This window comes from Lutra lutra, chromosome 2 (genome assembly GCF_902655055.1).
Source record: "Lutra lutra chromosome 2, mLutLut1.2, whole genome shotgun sequence".
Taxonomy (NCBI): Eukaryota; Metazoa; Chordata; class Mammalia; order Carnivora; family Mustelidae; genus Lutra; species Lutra lutra.
Window position 1 is genome coordinate 100,457,978 of NC_062279.1, and position 18,141 is coordinate 100,476,118.

Below are 18,141 nucleotides of genomic sequence, written 5' to 3' on the forward strand. Positions count from 1 at the left end.
CGGGGAGAGAACTTTGTGAGGAGGGGCACGAGTGAGTGTAAAGCCTCCGGAGCGTGGATGTATTTGATGTGGTGTGGTTTAGGAGTGGCCAGAGTGGAGAAAGAAGGTGGAGTATTTGCCAGTTTCTCTTAAACTCTGTTGTGAATGCTGAATTTTTTTAAAGAATGGCTTTACCAGACCACTCTCTTCCTCTGCTTCATGGTCTTTTTCGTGGCTCATTTTGCTCAGTATGTATCTTCAGTGCTGGCGATCTAAAAAAAATTTCTGTCAAACGACTTTCCCTTCACTCCACTCTCATTTACATGGCTTTTAACTTATTTTTATGTAAAGGACAGCTTCTAGGTTATGAATAAGGATGGCTGTGGTGAACTCCAGGCTTGGGCTTACAACTGACTACTAGACATCTGTCTGTCTCCATTAGGACATCTCCTAGTTATCTCAAAGTCGACTTCTTCAAAAGTCATTTTGTCATCTTTTCTTCTTAATCTTCCTTCTGTCTGTGTATGGCACCCCCCCCCCCACTCCTCTCCTCTTTTAAAGATTTTATTAATTTATTTTTGGGAGAGAGAAAGAGAGAGCACCAGTGGAGGGGAGGGGCAAAGGGAGAAGCACTACTCACTGAGCAGGGAGCCTGATGCAGAGTCAATCCCAGGACCCTGGGATCATGACCTGAGCCACAGGCAGATGCTTGACCTACTGAGCCACCAGGCACCCCCACCTTCTTGCCCCAAGCCAGAAACCTGGAAACTGCAACTTCTCCCAGACACTCAATGCCTCCACTCAAAATGTCACCAAACCCTAAATACCTCTTGTATCTTGTGCCTTCTCCCTCTCTCTCTCTCCATCCCCCCAAATTGGTTTCTTTCCATCCCCCACCCCCCACTGCTGCTGCCTTATTTTGTGGTGTCATCACCTCTTACAGGGTTTCTGAAAAAGCCTCCCATCTGATGTCTTTGTTGTCAGGCCCCTGAGTCTAAGGCATTTCTGACTAATTGACCCCTTAGTGATCTTTCTGAAACACACACCAATTCATGCCATTTTCCTTCACCTTTAATAGCTTTTGAATCCTAGTTATCTCTATATGCTTATTTTCCTTTCTTCTACCACACAAGTCTCATTCCAATCTTATGGAACATTTGCATTTTCTTAAAAGGACTGTTCTCTTTCTTGATTCCAAGCCTTTGTATATAATAGAACTTTTGCCTGGGATGCAGTGAAAGAACACTTTTAGCAAAGAGTTAATGTTCTTTTCCCTACTCTAGTTATATTGTCTATTTTCTGGGAAGAGGCATTTGCATTTTTGTGATACCTTCCTAGTTTGCTAGTTTCTGGTCTGACATATAAGGGGATTGAAAGTTGTCCATCCATCCTAACGAGTAAAAAGCTGAACAAACTGAGAAATCAAAAACTCTTCTTAGATCTGTCCGGGAGTTGAGAACTCAGGGTAAACCAATGACCGCAGAATTGGAGTTAGACAAATACAGAAAATCACAACTTTTTGGAGCAAAAACCCACCTCTGGGGGAACCAGTACTGGTATTGGAAAATATGAAGTGTAGTTGATGAATTGCTGGAGGCTTAGTGTGGATAAGTCTGAGAATTAACTCCAGAGAGATCTAGACATTTGCGGGGGTGGGGGTGTTCCCTCACACTTTTGTGACTTCAGGGAGTGTGCAGTGCTTGGCCTATAAGTGGGCTATCAGAATTGAAATAGGGTCTTGGGCAAGCTGCTCAGTGGGAAGGAAGGGAAGAAAGTTTTGTTTTTGCTCCTTACTTGAACCTAATGGAAATGAAAGCACAATAAATTTGTGGCAGGTAGTGAAAGCAGTGCTTATAGGAAAATTTATAGCTTTGAATGTATATGTTGAAAAAGAAGAAAGATAAAAATCAGTTTGCTAACCTTCTGCATTAGGAAAGTAGAAAAGGAAGAACATATTAAGTCCAAAGTAAGCGGAAGAAAAGAAATAATAAAATTTAGAGTAGAAATCAATGAAATTGGAAACTGGAATCAGTTGAGAAACTCAACAAAAGCAAAAGCTGGTTCTTTAAATAGACTAATGAAATTGATAAGCCTTTAACCAGACTAATTAAGTACAAAGAGAGAAACACAAATTACTAATATCAGAGATGAAAAAGGAACATTGCTACAGATATCATGGATACCCAGAGGATAATAAACTAATACTGTGAACAACTGTATAATTACAAAATTGTTAACCTAGATCAAATGGACAATTCCTTGAAAGACACAATCTGTTTAAAACTCACATAAGAAAACATTGGTTATTAGAAAAGACATATCTATTAAAGAAATTGAATCGGTAATTAATAACCTTTCAAAACAGAAAACACCAGGTTCAGACGGGTTCACTGGTGAATTCTACCAACTGTTCAAGGGAAAGATTATGCCAATTATTTATAATCTTTTTCAGAAGACAGAAGCAGAAGAAGGTAAATATTTACTAATTAAGTCTATGAGCCAGCATTACCCTAATACCAAATTTAGACAAAGTCATTACAAGAAAAGAAAACTACAGACCAATATCTCATAAACAGAGGCAAAAATTCTCAACAAAATATTATTAGATTGGTTACTACAATTTATAAAAAAAGTATATGGCATGACCAAGTGGGATTTATTTGAGGTATGCAAGGCTCATTCAACATTTGAAAATCAATTAACATAATCTGTCATATCAACAGGCTAAAGGAAGAAAAATCATGATCATATCAATAGACGCAGAAAAAGCATCTGATAAAATCTAACACCCACTTATGGTAAAAACTCTCAGGAAACTAGGCATAGAAGAGAACTTCCTCGCTTGATAAAGAACATCTACAACAAAACTACAAGTAAAAATATAATTAATGAAGAGAAACTAAAGGCTGTCTTCCTAAGATCAGGCACAAGGCAAGGATGTCTTCTCTCACCATTCCTTTTCAATATCATGCTGAAAGTCCTAGCTAATGCAATAGGACAAAATAAAATACAAGGTATAGTGATTGACAAGGAAGAGATAAAACTATTCACAATTGACATAATTGCCTATGTAGAAAATCTGAAAGAATCCACATAAGTCTCCTAGAACTGGTGATTATAACAAGTTTGTAGGGTACAAGGTAGTAACCAAAAGTTAATTACTTTCCTATATACCAGCAATGAACAAACGGAATTTGAAAATAACAGAATACCATTTATGTTTGCTTATGAAAAAATGAGATACTTAGGTATAAACCTAACAAAATATGTTCAATATCAATATGGGGAGAATTTGCAAAGCTCTGTTGAAAGAGATCAAACAAGAACTAAATAAATGAAGAGATACTCTGTGTTCGTGGAAAGACTTGATATTGTCAATATGTCAGTTCTTTCCTACTTGGTCTATAGATTCAACACAATCCCAGTCAAAATCCCAGCAAATTATTTTGTAGATATCGGCAAACTTATTTTAAACTTTATATGGAGAGGCAAAAGAGCCAGAAGAAGTCAACATAGTGTTGAAGGAGAAGAGCAAAGTTGGAGGACTGACACCATCCAGCTTCAACACTTACTATAAAGCTATAATAATTGGGGCAGTAGGTTTTAAGTAAAAAATAGACAAATGGATTAATAAAACAGAATGTAGCATCCACAAATAGACCCGTGTGAATATAATGAATGATCTTTGACTGGGAGAAAACATTTACAAGGCTGTTTGATAAAGGATGGTCTTCCAAAATATACAAAGAACTCTTAAAACTCAACAATAAGAAAACTAATAATCCAACTTAAAAATGGGCAAAAGATCTGAACAAATTCCTCATCAAAGAAGCCATATGTATGGCAGGCAAATATGAAAAGGTATTTGACATTACATGTCATTAGGGAATTGCAAATTAAGACAATAATATGCACTACTACACAACTGTTTGGCCAAAATCCAAAACAGAACACCAAACGTGACAGAAACTCTGATTTGTTATTGGTGGGGATGGAAAATGGTAGGGCCACTTTGGAAGACATTCTGACAGTTTCTTATAAAACTGAACATATTCTTACCATACTATCCAGCAGTCCTATTCCTTGATATTTACCCAAATGATTTTGTTCATAATTTCCAAAACTGGTATATGAATATTTACAGCAGCTTTATTCATAATTGCCAAAACTTAGAAGCAACTGAAGATCTTTTAGTAGGTGAATGGATAAATAAACTGTGGTTCATCTAGATAGTGTAATATTATCAAGTGCTGAAAAAGAATGAGCTATCAAGCTCTGAAAAAACTTGGAGGAATCTTTAGTGCATATTACTAAAAGAAAGAAGCCAATCTGAAAAATCTACATACTATATAATTCCAGCAATACAACTTTCTGAAACAGACAAAGCTATGGAGATAGTAAAAAAAAAAAAAAAAAAAAAAAAAAAAAAAAAAAAAAAAATCGGTGGTTGCTGGGGTTGGGGGGAGGAAGGGATGAATAGGTGGAATAGAGAAGATTTTTAAGGCATTGAAATTATTTTGTATGATGATACTGTAATGGTGGATACATCATTACACATTTGTCAAACCCATGGAATATATAACACCAAAAGTGAACTGTAACCTAAAGTCTGGACTTTGGGTGATAATGATGTGTCAGTGTTCATCAGTTGTAGCAAATGTACCATTATTGTGGGACATGCTGATAGAGGGGCAGGTTGTGTCTGTGTGTGGATTCGGCAGGTACATGGGAACTCTGTTCAGTTTTGCTGTGAATCCTAAAATTTCTAGAAATAAAATATATTAAAAAATAGAATTTATAAGTAGATGTGGAAGTCACATCTACTTTCTATGGAAGGAAAAATTGATTCAAGGTGAAATCAGAGGCCCTCAGTTTCATTAAGGAATTTGCTAGTGTGAACTAGATGAGAAATAACCTGACCAGGTAGGAGATACAGGTGATGTTTTCCAAATACAAATCACAAAACAGACATAGCAGCAAAAGATAGAAGTAATAGGGAACATCAACCTCCAGGCATCATTTAGTTAAATTCTTGATCTATGTATCTTGCCTTCTGTTTCGTCTAGTAGAAGAGAGTAAACAGTGATTTACACTGCTAACTTGTACTTAATTCTGACTCTCAATAAAAAAGTTCAGGGCACCTGGGTGGCTCAGTGGGTTAAGCCTCTGCCTTCGGCTCAGGTCATGATTTCAGGGTCCTGGGATCGAGTCCTGCATCGGGCTCTCTACTTGGCAGGGAGCCTGGTTCCTCCTCTCTCTCTCTCTGCCTGCATCTCTGCCTACTTGTTATCTCTCTCTGTCAAATAAATAAATAAATTCTTTAAAAAAAAAGTTCAGTTTATTTTGAACTGAAGGACTCGTTAGGTGACGATGACCCATCATTTTTTTTAAGAGATTTCATTTATTTATTTGACAGAGAGAGAAATCACAAGTAGGCAGAGAAGCAGGCAGAGAGAGAAGGGGAAGCAGGCTCCCCGCTGAGCAGAGAGCTCGATGCAGGACTCGATCCCAGGACCCTGGGATCATGACCTGAGCCAAAGGCAGAGGCTTTAACCCACTGAGCCACCCAGGTGCCCCTGACCCATCATTTTTGACTTTATAATAGCAAATAAGTGTACATAATCAAACATTTCAAAAAGTGGAAGTATATTTCATAAAGCTCGCAAGAAAGATAAATACTGAACAAACTGAAAGAAGAGTTCACGAAGCCATAACTATCTTCTTCATTTTCAGGGGAACTATTTCCCCCGTTGCCCCCCCCCCCCCGCCTCCCGTTCTAGTTGACATTGCTTGTGTCCATGCTCCATCTGAGAGGCAGAGATAGCCAGTGCTATAGACACCATGAATCGGAACAGAAAACTGAGTTGAAGGAAGCCTCAGATGGGTTTACATGAGAGAACCAGAAGTGGCTGGTACTGATTCTGATAAATTGAAGGTTCCAGAGTTACCTAACAAACCTTTTCTCTTGGGAAACATATAGACACGTAGCATACAGAGAAGATGGGTATTTAGTTTGCAGCTACAGATCTAAATTATGTTGTGCAATTTTTCCTGTTACTTTTCAAGACCAACATATATCATAGAATCAGGAGGTCAGAGAGTTCTCAGGGGGCTCTGTGATCCCACATAAGTAAACTTTCTTTGTATTTTTTTAAGGTAATCATATATTAGAAGTTATTCTTTGTGGTAAATAACCTGAGCTTATCTTTTCTGGACAGGAACTTTGGAGACTCTGGAAAACCTGACAGGCTGGAGAAGTATAAGGTATAATTTCATATTGTCTCAGTTTTGACTAAGAACTTGAAGGCTGAACAATACAGGTGACAAAATTACCCTCACATTCTAAGGCAAGGTACTAACCTACCTTATGTAGGACATACTAAGACACAGGCAATTTCTTCTGCCAGCATTAGCTCATCTCTTGTTTCTGCGCTCTGTAAGGGATGGCAAAGACTTCCTGAAGAAGGGCAGAAATAATTAGGAGGGAGGATTTCTTTGGAGAGAGTTGTCAGTGTGCTGTATATGTCCTTCCCACCTTCTGGTGAGGGTGATGGAAGCACTTCCTTCTCATCTGAAGCCAAGAGGAGACAACCACTCAAGAAACTTGAAATATATTCTCTGGAACTTGAATAAATCAAGGTCAGGTATCTGAAATAATAGAATAAGAATAAGAATAAGAATAATGATGTCAGGCTAGAGGCTGGCTAGAGCAGTCTGTTTGGTGGCAAAATGAAGTAGAGGAGAATTTAGTGGAGTCAGACACACAGGTGTGTTTTCCCATGGACCAAATGTGGAGCTGCAAAGGGATTCACTTGTAGATAATCTTAAAAGAAACTTCACCAAAGAAATCCACCTGGAGAGGGTAGGTGACCTTGGTGGAAGTCGGGGGCTGACGCAAAGTCTTAGTTGGCTGGTTGTGTGAAGAATCCAACCTGTAAAGGAATGGTAGGTAGGAAGTCCCTAGTGGGGTAGAGGGTTCTTTGTGAAACCCACAGAAATTCCCCACTCAAGAAGGAATCCAGTATCTCTCTGAAAGGTGCTGCACCCAGAGAGCACCAATATCAGATTGCAACAGTAGTTACTGGTTGTGTAGAATACAGTGTTTCCTCCAAATTTCCCCTCCCTTTGAGTCTGAACAATGGAGGAGTTTGAGCAGTAGCTAGCAAGTGGTGGGAGTGATGGAGCTTGAACAGGAGAAGAAAACCCCTTGTTCCTTCCCTACTGCAGATTTCATTTCCTGGGGTAGTTATGGCAGCCAAGCCCGTGGTGGTGGTCCTGTGCCCAGGGATGGTATGGTTCAGTCTGTAGCATCTGGAGCCTGATCAGATCAGTTCTGCATAGGCTTGGACATAAATTTCAAGCTGTATATCTCTGAAAGTGTTTTCTAGTCCTCTTGATAATACTGTGGCTTATCCAATATCTTTTTTTTTTTTTTTTTTAAGATTTTTTATTTATTTGACAGAGAGAGGGAGACAGCAAGAGAGGGAATGGGGGAGTGGGCCTGGGAGAAGCAGGCTTCCTGCTGAGCAGGGAGCCTGATGCAGGGCTTGATTCTAGGATCCTGGGATCATGACCTGAGCCTAAGGCAGATGCTTAATGACTGAGCCGCCCAGGCACCCCACTACCCACTATCTTTAAAACAAGTTCCTTATCATTTTAAATTAGCCAGAATTGATTTCTGTGACTTGCAAGGAAATCAGTCAAAAACAGTGCTAGGAATTTTGCAAGAAAACAGACATCAGTGAGTTAATCTGGGATTAATTATGTGACCTGGTCAAGGCTGAAGGCAGTGAAAATTCAGTTGATTCTAAAGGAGTAGAGTGTCTCTAGGTATGCAGGGATGGATGAAACAGTTAATTAAAAAATCAACTCTGATTTTCTGGAATGAAGTGAGTAAGTATTGGAGACAATGCCTTGGGGACTACTCAGTTTTTGCTGTAGAAGAGTATTAAATTGTGTGAGTTATTCAGAGCTAGAGCGGGTAGATGGTTGCTTCTAAAAGTGCTGGACAGTTTTTAGAGTAAGATCCCTTACTTCTTTGGTTAGATTTATTCCTAGGTATTTTGTGGGTTTTGGTGCAATTGTAAACGGGATCAATTCTTTAATTTCTCTTTCTTCTTTCTCATCATTAGTGTATAGAAATGCACCTGATTTCTGTGCATTGATTTTATATACTGCCACTTTGCTGAATTCCCAAATGAGTTCTAGCAATTTTGGGGTGGAGTCTTCTGGGTTTTCCACATAAAGTATCATGTCATCTGCAAAGAGAGAGAGTTTGACTTTTCTTTGTCCATTTGAATGTCTTTTGTTTCTATTTGTTGTCTAATTGCTGAGGCTAGGACTTCTAGTACTATCATGTTTCATTCATATTTGGAATATAAGAAACAGCACAGAGAATCAATCATAGGGGCAGGGAGGGAAACTGAATGGGAAGAAATCAGAGAGGGAGAAAAACCATGAGAGTCTCTTAACTATAGGAACCAAACTGAAGGTTACTGGGTGGGAGGAAGGTGAGGAGATGGGGTAATTGGGTGATGGGCATTAAGGAGGGCGTGTACTGGGTGTTATATGCAACTGATGAATCACTCAACTCTACATCTGAAACTAATGATGTATTTTATGTCGGCTAATCGCATTTAAATAAAAAAAAGAAAAAAGTGCTGGATAGTTTAATGAAAGAGAATGGTAAATTCTGGTTGCTCTGTGATGTCAGGGCTCTCATTTAGTTGCTCTGCTGTTCTGTTTTTCCTACCATGGTTGTAAGATGGCTGCTACAGTTCCAGCCTCTCATGTCCTTACATGACAGCATTCAAGGGTAGGAAGGAAAAGATCTTCTTTTTCTCCTTCCTTTTTCTAAAATCAGGGGAGAAATCACTCCCCAAAGCCCTCTAACAGACTTTCCCTTGTGTCTTAACAGAATAGAGTCACGTGTCTATCCCACATCAGTCACTAGCAAAGGAGAATGGGATTAAACCACTCATAGTTTAACTCTTGGGGCTGAGGGAGACTCCTACTTTCCCTGAGTTCATTATTGCCTGTTTCTGGAATGAAATTGGGGTTCTTTTCGTAAGGGAGAAGTGAGGAATGGCTAATGAGCGGGCAACCAATATGGGCAACACCATCTTTGGGCAGCTCTTACCTATTTATAGTGTGACCTAAAATCTGCCAGCTTTGGTGGAACGTAGAGCGAGAGAAGTCCAGCTGGTCTAGACTGCTGGGAGAACAACCTTGATGCTTTCCTTTTATGGACTCAATGTTTTTTTTAAGTGTCTGTGTTCTTGTATGGAGCCTATACAAGCTCCAGTAGTAGATCTATGGTGGAAAACCTCGAGTTTTAGAGCAAAATCATGCTCTCTTCAGTCCTGCTTTTGATTGAAAATGTCTGACTACGACATACTAGGTAATCATGCTTTCTGAATTTCTTACCATGAACTGGGTATTATTGAATCAACAGAATTATAAGCCTGGACCTGCCCCAGGAGGATAGCATTATCAAGTGGAATTGTGTGTACAGGGCTGAATCCAAGCAGATCCTGAAGGCCCAGTAAGTTGCTGAGCAATTGATTCACACTCCTACTGCACTTCGACTTCCATAAGATCAGTTGTAGAGGAGGAAGAGAATTTCAGCTTTGCTTACAGTGCTCTGCACAATATTCTGGCAGTTGGTAGAGGTAGATTTGGAAAGTCTTACAGGAATACAGAACTTCAAGAATTACGTATATCTCTTTGTTTTTAAAAATTTTTTTTAAAAAAGGATTTTATTTATTTGAGAGAGAGAATACACAAGAGAGCATGAGCAGAGGGAAGGGCAAAGTGGGATGGAGAGCAGCCACCCCACTGAGCAGGGAACCCATGTGAGGAACTCTATCCCAGGACCCTGGGATCATGACCTGAGCCGAAGGCAGATGCTTAACTGACTGAGCCTCCCTGGTACCCTGTGTATATCTCTTTGAGTCTTCTTTGACAGGAGTGAAATGGCCTGAGGTACGGATCTACATTGATTAATAGGCAGTAATTAGTGATTTGGTCAGATGGTCAGGGACTTTGAAGGAATGAGGTTATAAGATTGGTAATAAGGAAATCTGGAGAAGAGATATGTGGTTGGAACTTTTGTACTGAGCACGTATGTGAGAAAATTTATGTTCCACGTGAATTTCACCTAAAGTTCTGGTTTTGAAAGAGATTGTCAGTTATCAGGTGAACTAGGTGAGCCAGCCTGGGGATATTCTTCAGGTCCCCCAAGTGCTTGCTTAGTGGGCTGATATATGTGGTGCCCGTAGATGTGAGCGTGGGCTCAACAGCAGAAACATTCCTTTCCAAGTGTGTTCTGGCTCTGCCACTGCTTAGTGTTCAGACTGATAGCGGTGTCTAACAATGCTGGATCCCTGATATGGTACAAAACCTAAGGGGAACTAGGCAGCCATTCTGTGACAGATTGGTTACATTGGATTCCTTCCACTGTGCAGGGGGCAGGAATTTGTTCTCACTGGGATCAACCCTTATTCCAAATCTAGAATTTTCCCCCATCTATTATTTTTCTATTATATCATTATCCATGGATTTATTAATATAAATGAAACATAGATTCAGACTCCCAGATTAAAAAAAGTAAATATAGCAAAGGCATATGCTTTGAGTTACTCCCATCATCTTGGAATAATTAATAATTCCCCATTGTGCATGCGGAAGAAAAGTGCTAAGGATTCTCTTTTAATTTGGCAGAAAAATTGGAAGACTGCTTAGAAATATAGAGATATTAATTACATTATTATTACCAGGTTAAAATCTTGGCTATAAGATGAGGAGAATTGCAGATTCCTCTGGGAGGTTACTTTTACAAGGCAACACTTTCTAAAGTCTTTGGAGTCATATGAGACATTTTGGTTCAAATAACATTAAATTAACTGAGAATCTATTTCTTTTTAACAAAAAGTAGGAGACATTCTAGTAACAGTTGTGAATATTCACACATCTCCATATTGTTGAGGACAACCAGTAGATATATTTGGAAACCTTTTAATTTTTTTTTTTCAGAGAAAATAGAGCTTAAGAAAGTTTTATTTTCAGTATAGTTAACATAGAGGGTTATATTCATTTCAAGTGTACAACATAGTGATTCAGCAACTGCATTTATTACTCATTTCTCATCAAGGTAAGTGTACTCTTAATTCCCTTCACTTATTTTACCATCCCCCTCCCCCCACCAACCTTCCCTCTGGTTGGTTTCCTATCTGTTTGTTCTCTATAGTTAAGAGTTGGTTTTTTGGTTTGTCTCTTTTGGAACCTTTTTTTTTTTTTTTTTTAAAGATTTTTATTTATTTATTTGACACAGAGAGAGATTACATGTAGGCAGAGTCAGGCAGAGAAAGAAGGGGAAGTAGGCTTCCTGCTGAGCAGAGAGCCCGATGTAGGGCTTGATCCCAGGACCCTGAGATCAGGACCTGAGCTGAAGGCAGAGGCTTAGCCCACTGAGCCACCCAGGCGCCCCTGGAAACCTTTTTAATTTAATACTTTATCAAACCAGGTATTTAGAAGTAGTGTATGATGTAGAATTTTGTTTTATTTTTTACATAATCTGCAAGAAGGGATATCTCTTTCTTTCTCAAACTCCTTTGATTAATTATAAACATTTTTATTTTTTAGGGCAGGTTCTGAAATTTTATTAGTTACATTGTAAGTAGGCCTACAAAACAAATTTATTGGCAGAAAGGATAAAGAATGTTATTTTTAAATTTTTTTTATTAACATATAATGTATTATTAGCCCCAGGGGTACAGGTCTGTGAATCGCCAGGTTTACACTTCACAGCACTCACCATAGCACATCCCTTCCCCAATGTCCATAACTCAACCACTCTCTCCCTACCTCCCTCCCCCCGGCAACCCTCAGTTCGTTTTGTGAGATTAAGAGTCTCTTATGGTTTGTCTCCCTCCCGATCCCATATTGTTTCATTTAAAGAATGTTATTTAATAGCAATAAAATAAAGAGGATATAATTTTTCTGTATTGTTAAATGCCTAATTACTCATAATTTCCTTCTAAAAAGATCTTGAAACTTTGGAGAAGACAAATGGTCTATCTTTGGGTTAAAGTGATAGAATAAGAATTGGTTAGTAGCATTCCAGAGAGGAAATATTTAGGAATTTTATGCACCTCAATATTTGTCAGTGATGGAGCTGGCTGACTAAAGAATATATAAATACAGCTCGCATTTGCTGGTCTGCTATTCACACTGCATGTGGAATGTTGACTCTAAGTATACTTAGAGATATTTAATTAGGAATAGAGAGGACATGGTGGTATGGGAGACAGGATTATTCCAGCTGTCTTCAACTACCAGAGGGACTAAACTTTCTAATGCTCCAGAGAGCAGAACTAGGGAGGTAGACCTTAGTTTTAACCATAAGGAAAAAATTGTCCTGGAAGGATGCTTCATCTAGGCCTGACTGACCACCTGTCAGGCGTATTTTAAAATGTGACTTATTCAGGTAACGTGATGCCCCCAGTTTTATTTTTGTTTTTCAACATTTCCTTAGCGATTCGGGGTCTCTTCTGGTTCCATACAAATTTTTGGATTATTTGCTCCAGCTCTTTGAAGAATACCGGTGGAATTTTGATCGGAATGGCATTAAAAGTATAGATTGCTCTGGGCAGTACAGACATTTTAATAATGTTTATTCTTCTGATCCAAGAGCATGGAATGGTCTTCCATCTTTTTGTGTCTTCTTCAGTTTCTTTCATGAGTGTTCTGTAGTTCCTCGAGTACAGATCCTTTACCTCTTTGGTTAGGTTTATTCCCAGGTATCTTATGGTTCTTGGTGCTATAGTAAATGGGATCGATTCTCTAATTTCCCTTTCTGTATTTTCATTGTTAGTGTATAAGAAAGCCACTGATTTCTGTACATTGACTTTGTATCCTGCCACATTGCTGAATTGCTGTATGAGTTCTAGTAGTTTGGGGGTGGAGTCTTTTGGGTTTCCATATAAAGAATCATGTCATCTGCGAAGAGAAAGAGTTTGACTTCTTCATTGCCAATTTGGATACCTTTTATTTCTCTTTGTTGTCTGATTGCTGTTGCTAGGACTTCTAATACTATGTTGAACAAGAGTGGTGAGAGTGGGCATCCTTGTCATGTTCCTGATCTCAACGGGAAGGCTGCAAGCTTTTTCCCATTGAGGATGATATTTGCTGTGGGTTTTTCATAGATAGATTTGATGAAGTTCAGGAATGTTCCCTCTGTCCCTATACTTTGAAGCGTTTTAATCAGGAACGGATGCTGGATTTTGTCAAATGCTTTTTCTGCATCAATTGAGAGGACCATGTGGTTCTTCTCTCTTTTCTTATTAATTTGTTCTATCACATTGATTGATTTGTGAATGTTGAACCATCCTTGTAGCCCAGGAATGAATCCCACCTGGTCATGGTGGCTAATCTTTTTAATGTGCTGTTGGATCCTGTTTGCTAGGATCTTGTTGAGAATTTTAGCATCCATATTCATCAGTGATATTGGTCTGAAATTCTCCTTTTTGGTAGGGTCTTTGCCTGGTTTGGGGATCAGGGTAATGCTGGCTTCATAGAAAGAGTCTGGAAGTTTTCCTTCTGCTTCAATTTTTTGAAACAGCTTCAGGAGAATAGGTGTTATTTCTTCTTTGAAAGTTTGGTAGAACTGGGGGCATCACATTACCTGATTTCAAGCTTTACTACAAAGCTGTGATCACCAAGACAGCATGATACTGGCATAAAAAGAGACACATAGACCAGCGGAACAGAGTAGAGAGCCCAGATATGGACCCTCAACTCTATGGTCAGTTAATCTTCGACAATACAGGAAAAAATATACAGTGGAAAAAAGACAGTCTCTTCAATAAATGGTGCTGGGAAAACTGGGCAGCTATATGTAGAAGAATGAAACTCGACCATTCTCTTACACTGTACACAAAGATAAACTCAAAATGGATAAAAGACCTCAACGTGAGACAGGAATCCATCAGAATCCTAGAGGAGAACATAGGCAGTAATCTCTTCGATATCAGCCACAGCAACTTCTTTCAAGATATGTCTCCAAAGGCAAAGGAAACAAAACCAAAATAAACTTTTGGGACTTCATCAAAACCAAAAGCTTCTGCACAGCAAAGGAAACAGTCAAGAAAACAAAGAGGCAACCCACAGAATGGGAGAAGATATTTGCAGATGACAGTGCAGACAAAAGGTTGATATTCAGGATCTATAAAGAACTCCTCAAACTCAACACACACACAAAACCGACAATCATTTTAAAAAAATGGGCAGAAGATATGAACAGACACTTCTCTAATGAAGACACACAAATGGCTATCAGACACATGAAAAAAATGTTCATCATCACTAGCCATCAGGGAGATTCAAATTAAAACCACATTGAGATACCACCTTACACCAGTTAGAATGGCCAAAATTAGCAAGACAGGAAACAACATGTGTTGGAGGGGATGTGGAGAAAGGGGAACCCTCTTACACTGTTGGTGGGAATGCAAGTTGGTGCAGCCTCTTTGGAGAACAGTGTGGAGATTCCTCAAGAAATTAAAAATAGAACTTCCCTATGACCCCGCAATTGCACTACTGGGTATTTACCCCAAAGATAAAGATGTAGTGAAAAGAAGGGCCATCTGTACCCCAATGTTTATAGCAGCAATGGCCGCGGTTGCCAAACTGTGGAAAGAACCAAGATGCCCTTCAGTGGATGAATAGATAAGGAAGATGTGGTCCATATACACTATGGAGGATTATGCCTCCATCAGAAAGGATGAATACCCAACTTTTGTATCAACATGGATGGGACTGGAAGAGATTATGCTGAGTGAAATAAGTCAAGCAGAGAGAGTCAATCATCATATGGTTTCACTTATTTGTGGAACATAACAAATAGCATGGAGGACATGGGGAGTTAGGAGAAGGGAGTTGGGGGAAATTAGAAGGGGAGGTGAACCATGAGAGACTATGGACTCTGAAAAACAATCTGAAGGGTTTGAAGAGGTGGGGGGGGGGTGGAAGGTTGGGGAAACCAGGTGGTAGGTATTAGAGAGGGCACGGATTGCATGGAGCACTGGGTGTGGTACAAAAACAATGAATACTGTTATGCTGAAAATAAATAAAAAATGATTAAAAAAATAAAAATAAAATGTGACTTATTTATTTAATGTGGAATTGGGAAATATCCGTCTTTCTTGACCCAACTTTTTATTTTGAAAAGTTTTACGATTTCAGAATTTGAAAAACAGGACAATGGATACCTCTATGCTTTTCACCTAGATGTACCAATTAATATTTTTTGGTCATATTTACTTTCTCTCTCTCTCTCTCTCTCTCTCTCTCTCTCTCTCACACACACACACACACACACACACACACACACACACACTTTCTGATGAGCAATTTGAAAGGAAGTTGCAAATCTCATGAAATTTACCCCTAAATTCTTCTGCAGTTATCTCCTGATAGGGACCTTCTCCTACATGTTACCATCCATTCTTAAGATCATGTTCAGCTTGAAGTTTCTGTGACCCTTCAAGATTTTCCCCACTTGCTTATGAGAGTCTTCATAAGCAAGTGAGAAAAATAGTGTCTCTTTTCCCTGTAACACAGGCTTTATTTGATGAGGTTAATAAATTAATAAAAACCTCATAGAGCACATTGCTGGAGGGCCTGCTATTGGCAAGGCACTCAAAGAATATGAAAAATGGCCTTACCCTCAAGAATTTATGGTCTAGGGTGCCTGGGTGGCTCAGTCAGTTGAGCGTCTGCCTTCAACTCCAGTCATAGTTCCAGAAGCCTGCTTCTCCCTCTCCTCCCCACTTATGTTCTGTCTCTCACTATCTCTGTCTCTCTCTTTCAAATAAATCAATAAATAAAATCTTAAAAAAAAAAAGAATTTGTTGTCCAGTCAGAATATGGAAAAATGCGCATGAAAGTACTTTTTAAAATGTTAACTATGATATAAATGAAACTTGTTATTCTCTCCCTGAATCCTTTTTCTTCAAGAAAATAGAATCTGGTAGACGGGAAAAGTGTTTTAAAGAACACCAGAGGGTGCTGTAGTAGCATTTAGAAAAACAATTATTGACTAAGATGTTTGAAGAGACTGGGGCTGTATCTTAAAACCGCATTTTTTTTTCTTGTTGGAAGAGTATACCATGATTGTATTGCCTTTTAAATTCAAGTATTGCTCACCCTGTTAACTGACATTCTTAAAGTTTTGTAATAAATTCAGGCTGAAAAAGCACACACTCAAAAAAATAGGCTTGAATATCTATGTTAGAGAATCGAAAACTTTAAAATAATTTTCTTTTTCCCTTTGGAGGGATCAAGTTCCATTCCAGTTTTGTTTGTAACTTGGTACCCTAGAAATACTGTGATTTGTGTGTTGCCCCTAGTATTTTAAAAAGTGACATTTAAAATTGAAGCGAGAATGTGAGAGCCCTTAGGAGAAACGGATAATTGTCAGTAGCTTGCAATTTATTTTTATGTATTTAAAGTGCAGTTTTTAGGGGCTCAGTTAAGCATCTCACTCTTGATTTCAGCTCAGGGCATGATCCTGAGGGGCCTGGGATAGAGCCCATGTCAGTCTCCCCCCTCAGTGAGGTGTCTGCTTGTCTTCCTCTCCCTCTGCCCCCTTCCTGCCCTCAGTCTCTCTTTGTCTCTGTCTGTCTAATAAATAAGTCTTTTAAAAAAATAAAGTGCAATTTTTAAATGGAACTTTTCTGCACATTGCCAAATGTGTTACTGGTGTGTGATTTTGGTTCCTGGAGTATCATACAGATTCAGCATTCGTTTCTCATTTAAGAAAGAGATGTTTGGGGGACTTAGGCCTTAGGTCCCCCAATTACATTGTAGATTTCTTATCTAAAGGAAACGATATTGTGTAATTATATTGTACTGTAGAATTATATTGTAATTTCATACACTAGGAGTTTCAGCTGGGTGCATGGATGAGAAAAAAGGCCTCTGCTGCCAAAGGAATGATCAAAGTTCAGCTTTAAACTTCATACACATCACTCTGGGTTTTCACTGATTATGTAAGTAATTTTAACAGACGTGTGAAGAATAATGAAGTTGTTTTGTTTGTTTTTTTCCAAGTCACAGAACCAAAATTGGAAAATTAGAAGACGGATAGAGTCAGGGGCCACTGACTGCAGGAGTGATTGCAGAGATAGAGGGAGAAAGGGAGAGGAAGAGGAAAACAACTTGGCATAAAAATTCTCATAGTGACCATTCTGAGTTATTAGGATTGGGTTTGTGAATCTCTGTTTAGTAGAAAAAGAAGCATGTAGAAAATGTTTTGGAAAAATATCACTTAGAAGAAATATCATTCTAACATAAACCAGATACTTGTGAGGATAAACTTTGTCAAGCACCATCTATTTATTGTGTCTAACAGAGGCACGTATTCAAAGACTGTCTGCCCTTTTTTTTTTTTTTTTAAGATTTTATTTATTTATTTGACAGAGAGAAATCACAAGTAGGCAGAGAGGCAGGCAGAGAGAGAGGAGGAAGCAGGCTCCCTGCTGAGCAGAAAGCCCGATGTGGGGCTTGAACCCAGGACCTGGGATCATGACCTGAGCCAAAGGCAGCGGCTTAACCCACTGAGCCACCCAGGCGCCCCAAAGACTGTCTGCCTTGAAGAAGTTTACAAACATGCACTTGAAAAGGCGTGTGTTAGGATTTCGATAAAGACATTAAGAACCTAAGGAGATCAGGGAGGGAAAACATCTCTGTGGCTGCCAACAGCTTGAAAAGGAGGTGGGACTCAAGGGAGACTGGAGGAGGCTTGAGGAGAGGAGGTGAGGGGATGAGGGGACAGACATACCTGACACAGGGAATAGCCTGGGAAAGGACAGCCAGCCTCCTGTTGGGCACATCCTGCTCCCCAGGATGCCAACAAAGCAAGCATTTACACACAGATGAACTGGCTTCCATTTCTAAGGAGAGAGACTCTGCAGGAAGCAGGAATACTAGTTTCTGCTTTGAGATATTATCACCCTCCTCTGCCAGAGCTTCTGAGAAGTTTATTTTCCCTCAGAATTCAACATGTGGTAAACATTTAAAAATAAAACTAGTTGGTTTCAGGAGTTATTCTAAGCTGATAGCTAGTGTTTGTTACTGTGATCCAAATATCATGATATTATT